Genomic DNA, 6152 nt, shown 5'->3' on the forward strand with positions numbered 1-6152 from the left:
GCGGCTTGCAAACTTCCAATGTCGAGGAGCTCATCGACGTACGCTTTTCGGTGTACGTGGCTTGCTCATTAACGTCGCCGATACTGAACAGCCCGGGGCAAACATTTCCGCTGTCTTTCTCACAAATTTAGAGCCCGAAGCCCGACTTGCGGTTCGCAGCGAAGCAGCATGTCTCCTTGGTGGTCTTCTTTGGTGGAGCAATGCCGCCGCTAATCTCGCCGATCATTTTTCCTACCTCCCACGAAACACACAAGCAGCTAGTTGATGTCTAAAAGATGTCTTGAACGGATAATTCAAAAGGCTAATAGCTGTCCTGGTCAAGACATTTTCTAGCCGTGGACGTCTACAGGTACTACAGTAAGCCGTGCTAACGTTACGGTAAAAGTTGGCTAATAAACATCTCGACAAGAACAACTTTACGAATTGTATTAGACGTTCCCAGAATTCTGTAATAATGGCTTCGGAAGCATTATGCAGGCTTTTATAAAACATCTTGACAAGAACAAGAACGTTATTAGACGTTCCCAGAATTCTGTTGTAAATTATAGCATAATTCTGGGGACGTCTAGAAAAATCATAATTAAGCTATAAAAGCCTGCGTATTGTTTAAGTCATAAAGCATAAAGGCTTCAGAAACAATATGCACGCATTTATAGCTATCTTTAAAGCAGCATTTATAGATTGTCCTCCTACAGTGACGTGGTAAGCAAAATTAATGGCCACTTCAGCATACCATGCATCCGTATGCTAGCTTCATAGTATATATGTTACTATATAGAATTGAAAAATGAATTGAAGCATTACATTATTTTATTTATAATAACTTGCATTAAATGTTTTAACATATATCAAATGTGCATAACAACACTCAGAAAAAAAATACAACATGACCTTGTGAGAAAGCGGCTTTATTGACTCATAAATTAAAGGACATGCAGAATGATTTTACAAAATTTTTAAATACAGTAGGAAAAGGTGACCACCTAAAATAAGACTCAGCTGCGTAACCACAGCAATCCAGGTCCCTTCCCTCTAGGCTCTTGTATACCAGTGGCTGCCCACAGAAGTTTGCTCTGTAATACAACAGTGAAGAAAAAAGTGAACTAAAAGCATTTAAACTATATATCAACACCACAGTTGTCAGTAAACAGCAAGCATTTTCAACAGCAATACAATTATAGTTAATGCTCTGGCTTACCATGACTAACAGAAATGGCAGCCTGCTGCAGGCAGCCACATGGTGCCAAATAAGAAATAACAATACACAAAAGAGGTGCACAGAAATCAAAAGTAAGCCACTTAACAGAACAGTCAAGCCTTGCATGCTCCTACAGGTTTACCTTAAGATTAATTAGGTGTGAATGAAACTGTGCGAAACAAACACCGTTCTGAACGCTGTTCATTTGTTTGCAGAACATATGCCCTACAGCAAGATCAACAAATTTGTAGCAGCATACACATGGTCAAATGCCAAAAGTATGGAAACAATGCAGAGATTGTGCACGCACATAAACAAAGCGACCGAATAAGCATACATTCAGGCTCTGGCTTACAACCATGCGACTTACCTTGACTAGACAAAAACAATGGAAGCCAGCAGGCCTTGTGGTTCCATGAAAGAGTAAAATTTCTGCATAGGAAATAAAAGGAGACAGTCAACAAAATAGTCAACGTCTGGCTTGCAACCATGCGACTTACCTTGACTAGACAAAAACAATGGAAGCCAGCAGGCCTTGTGGTTCCATGAGAGTAAAAGAACTACATAGGAAATAAAAAGAGGCAGTCAACAAAACAGTCAAGCCTAGCATGCTTCTATATGTTTACCTTAAGTTTGATTGATGAGCACACAACTGTTGAAAAATATGGCTGCTTAGCCACCGTTGAACTCTTAATTTATTTCCGTACCAACATGTGCCCTACAGCAAGATAAAAAACAAATTTATAACAGCATACAAACCTTGACAACGACATATGCGTGACAAGAATGTAAGAAAATTACAATTCATGACCTGCTTCACACTTCAAAAAATGCTCAGCAGTCTGCAAAGTTGCAGCCCTGATGTTTATATTACGTGTAATTATGCGGATTAATTTTTAATTGCACAAAATCTTCATAACACTATTGAAAATATATCTGCCCTGGACACACAAAAGATGCACTGGCCCGCAAAAACAAAAGTGGCGTGCAAGTTGCAGCTGGTAAACGTATACGTACCGTAAGGAACTGCACCGTATCTGCAGGCGCTGGTCAAGGCTTGAACGTAACCAAAGAGCCACGAGCGGTGCACACGCTATGTAGACTCGATAGAACGAAGAGAACCATGAGCACCGGCGAGCGAACGCTAGCGAGCCATGAGCACGGCCCTTTGAATCGCTCGCGGTTAAAGCCCCTGGAAGCTCTACTCGTGGTTAGGAAGCCTACGTGCAAGCGCTGGTTAAAGCGCTGGTTAAAGCCCCTATATAAGAAAAGTACCGCCATCTACTCTTTCCTCCACCGCCTCATCTCCTAAAGCACTTGCTTTTTTCTTTACTTTTTGCTTGCGAAAGCCAAGTCGACGGTGGCGCACCTAGAAAGTCCACGTTGAAGCTTTCAGTAGTACACTCTACTTTCAGGCCGGGCGCGCGCCGCCGCCGCCGCCGGCGACTGCGGCTGCGCAGAGGACTTTCAACATGGCTCTTGAGGCGGAAAAAAAGAAAATATAAAGATGTGAAAAGCGTGCGCTGTCATCGTCCAATCGGAGATACAGGAGAGAGAGAAGCGGCGTTTATCAAAGGATGGCGGTACTTTTCTTATATAGGTACTTTAGCGCTGGTTAAAACCCCTATATATAAAAAGTAGCGCCATCCACTTCCCTCCTCCTCCGTTCCACTATCGCGCTCGGCCCGACCAGCGCGATCGAGGCGCGATATCGACAGTGGCGCCGCCTGCGTCGGGCCTGCCGTGGCAGACGACAGCTAACGCGCTACCAGAGAAAACCAGAGGAAATCCGATAAACGCCCTGCGGAGACGTTTTTGAGGCGCGATTTTGCTTCGTCAGTCAGTAACTGGTCTTAATAATGCCGTTTTGGAAGTAGCAACGCGACGATGCGAGACGGCGCAAATATCAAGTGTGCAGCAAGCGTTTTGCGCACGCGGATGGTAAAACAAAAAAGCCTTTTGCCCTCGACTTGTCGGTTGCGGCAACTTAAGGCGCAGCAGCATGCCATCACAACGAAGTTCTTGTCCATAACACGTTTGATCCGCTTGTGCGTACAGCACTTTCGTCGCACAGGCCCGAGAATGGCAGTCGGAGCGCGCTGGAAAGAAAAAAAATATACAAAAGCGCGACGCGAACTTCCACGTGACACGGATTGGCCAATGGGGGAGCGGAGGAGGCTGGGGCGACAGGAGGCGGCTAAGAGAGGGCGAGGAGGAAGCGCCGGGGTGAGCGCGGTGGCGGCAAGATCTAAGCATGGCGCTACTTTTATAAATATATGGGCTTTAGCGCTGGTAACTTCACCGCGCCCCCTGGTGCGGTCAGATCTGTCGCGCGCGGCCAGAGATGTCGGCGACGATAGCTGGTATCGCAATTTCGGCTTCACCGCTTGTTCACGCAAAGGGAAAGGGAGGTACAGCTCTGATAAGGACGTTGAACGGGCGCGCACGTGTGCGCCCGACCGTTTTCTTTTACTTTTATTGCGATAGCAATTATATGGACACTTCAACTGGATTTCTGCCGTCGGCGTCGCTGTCGCCGTCGCCATCGTCGTCGCCGTCGCCGTGAGGTTCCGTATAGATAAAATCTTCGCCGCGCGCCGTATGCCCGAGCGGAAGCGTGCGGGGACGCGCGCTATCACGGAGAGCGAACGCACTCAATCTCCCACGCGCAAGCAACGAAGCGGGAAGCCAGCGCCGGAGGGAGCGGGGGGGGGGGGGGGGGGGGGGGGGGGGGGGGGGGGCACTTCCACTTTGCCAACAACCGCGCTCGTCGCTCGACCGCACCGTCTCTTATCTCTCCCACGCGCAAGCAATGAAGCGGGAAGCCAGCGGGGTAGGGAGCGGGGGGGGGGGGGGGGGGGCATTTCTACTCTGCCAACAACCGCGCTCGTCGCTCGCCGCACCGTCTCTTATCTCCACACGGCTCTGACCTTTATGCACTGTGCATTCGCCGCTCAGTTTCTGTTGAAGCGATAGACCGCACGTACCTTCGCCCGCTGCAGCGTATGGGCTTGCTGCCAGCGTTTTGACAGTCGTTGTCTGCAGTCATTCAGTGTGATCTATTCATGTTTGTGCGCGCTCACACCACGCTTGTTCATTCAGTTAGTAATAGTCGGGCCACATTTTCCAACGCACGCTACACATGTAATGCTGCCCGGATCGGCAGTGCAGCGCTACAGGTGTGTCCCTTTGCACACGCTGCGCACGGGAAGCGCTTCTCATCAACACCACCGTTTCACACGCGCCTTCTCGTGGTCATCGAGTCTCTCTTCATGTCGGTCTACTTACGCCGCAGCACACCTGCTTACTTAATCAGCTCATGCTTACTACAATTCATATTGCTACCAAAGCCGCTCACCTTACTTCGTATGACATTGCTGTGTTGCTATCGCATTCATTGCTTCGCCCTTAGGGCGAAACTGTGACATTTTTTTTCTAAACTTTGACTGTCGTGACAGACCACGGTGTAAGGTATATCTTACACGGTGTCATGACTCACCCGTATCATGCATCGCGCCGTGGCACGGGTGAGTTTTGCTGGCCGCGCGGCAAACACGTTGTCGACGCGGCGATCGGAAAGTAATGAAAGAAAATAACCCCGCAGGAGTTTTTCTGCTTATTTACCCAAAGGGGGAAATTAAAGGAATGAAAGGCTATAGGATGCGACGTTAATGGATTGCATATGGCTTGTTAAAGTCGCACAAAATGTAACGCGCGTCGGGCACGCGCATTTTAAATCTTTTATTGCGATAGCAATTATATGGACACTTCAACCGGATTTCTGCCGTTGCCGTCGCCGTCGCCGTGAGGTTCCGTATAGATTCCAAGGGCGATAAAATCGTCGCCGCGCGCCGTATGCGCGAGCGAAAGCGCGCGGGGGACGCGCGCTATCACGGAGGGCGAACGCACGGCGGAAAGCAAACGCGACCGTCCCGCGAAAGGCCGTTGGGTATGGGAGGGAGGGAGGCGGGGCGGCGCTGTGCTCCGGCGCCAAAGGCGTATCTTGCCACTCAATCTCCCACGCGAAAGCAAGAAACGGGAAGAGGGGGGGGGGGAGGGGGGCAGCTTCTCCTCTGCCAACAACTTCTCTTCCCGGCGGTCGCCCGCACCGTCTCTTATCTCCACACGGCTCTGACCTTTGTATGGGCTGTGCATTTGCCGCTCAGTTTCCGTTGAAGCGATAGACCGCGCGAACTTGCGCTTGCTGCCAGCGTTTTGACAGTCGTTGGCTGCGGTCATTCAGTGTGATCTATTCATGTTTGCTTGTTCGCGCTGACACCACGATTGTTAATTCAGTTAGTAAGCCAATGTGTCCAAGTTTATGCAGCTGATAAAACTACTATCCCTACTCCGAATAGCGCTCTACTAATTTGCTATCGCAATCGATGCTTCGCCTTTCGGGCGAAACTGCGACATTTTTTTTTTTCACTTTCACGGCGCACGCCCAAGCATGTCGCACATTTTTTGACAAAAACATCTAAATAAGTTTTTGAGTTAGACTTAACCAATGTGTACTCCGGTGACGCCAGAGGTGGGATGTTACCACAGCTGAAACACAATAGCATATTTGATTAACCGTATTTCCTGCTACATAATGTTTCCAAGAACATCTGTTTAACGTCTTCGCGTAGACCAAGACGTCTTTAGCTGTTTGAAGCCGTTCCGAGAAGTTTTTAAGACGTTTTGTGTTTCGTGGGAGCTGTAACATTCCACATCGCTTAGGAACTTGCAAACAGTACGAGGGACGCGGAGCTCTTCACCTTTGAAACGGACACGAACAGACGACATACAACTATTCCCATAGGGCTTTATTAATTAATTAACTTATTTTTTGCTCGCCGCCAGCCCCCTGTAGCAGACGACGCGTGCTGCGGAACCATTCTGCTGACCGCAGCGCAATTTTGTGTCATGACGCGGAGAAGCGGTGAACTACGCTCCAGACGCGCCGGTCGGC

This window comes from Dermacentor silvarum, chromosome 2, assembly GCF_013339745.2.
Source record: "Dermacentor silvarum isolate Dsil-2018 chromosome 2, BIME_Dsil_1.4, whole genome shotgun sequence".
In the NCBI taxonomy this organism is placed as follows: domain Eukaryota; kingdom Metazoa; phylum Arthropoda; class Arachnida; order Ixodida; family Ixodidae; genus Dermacentor; species Dermacentor silvarum.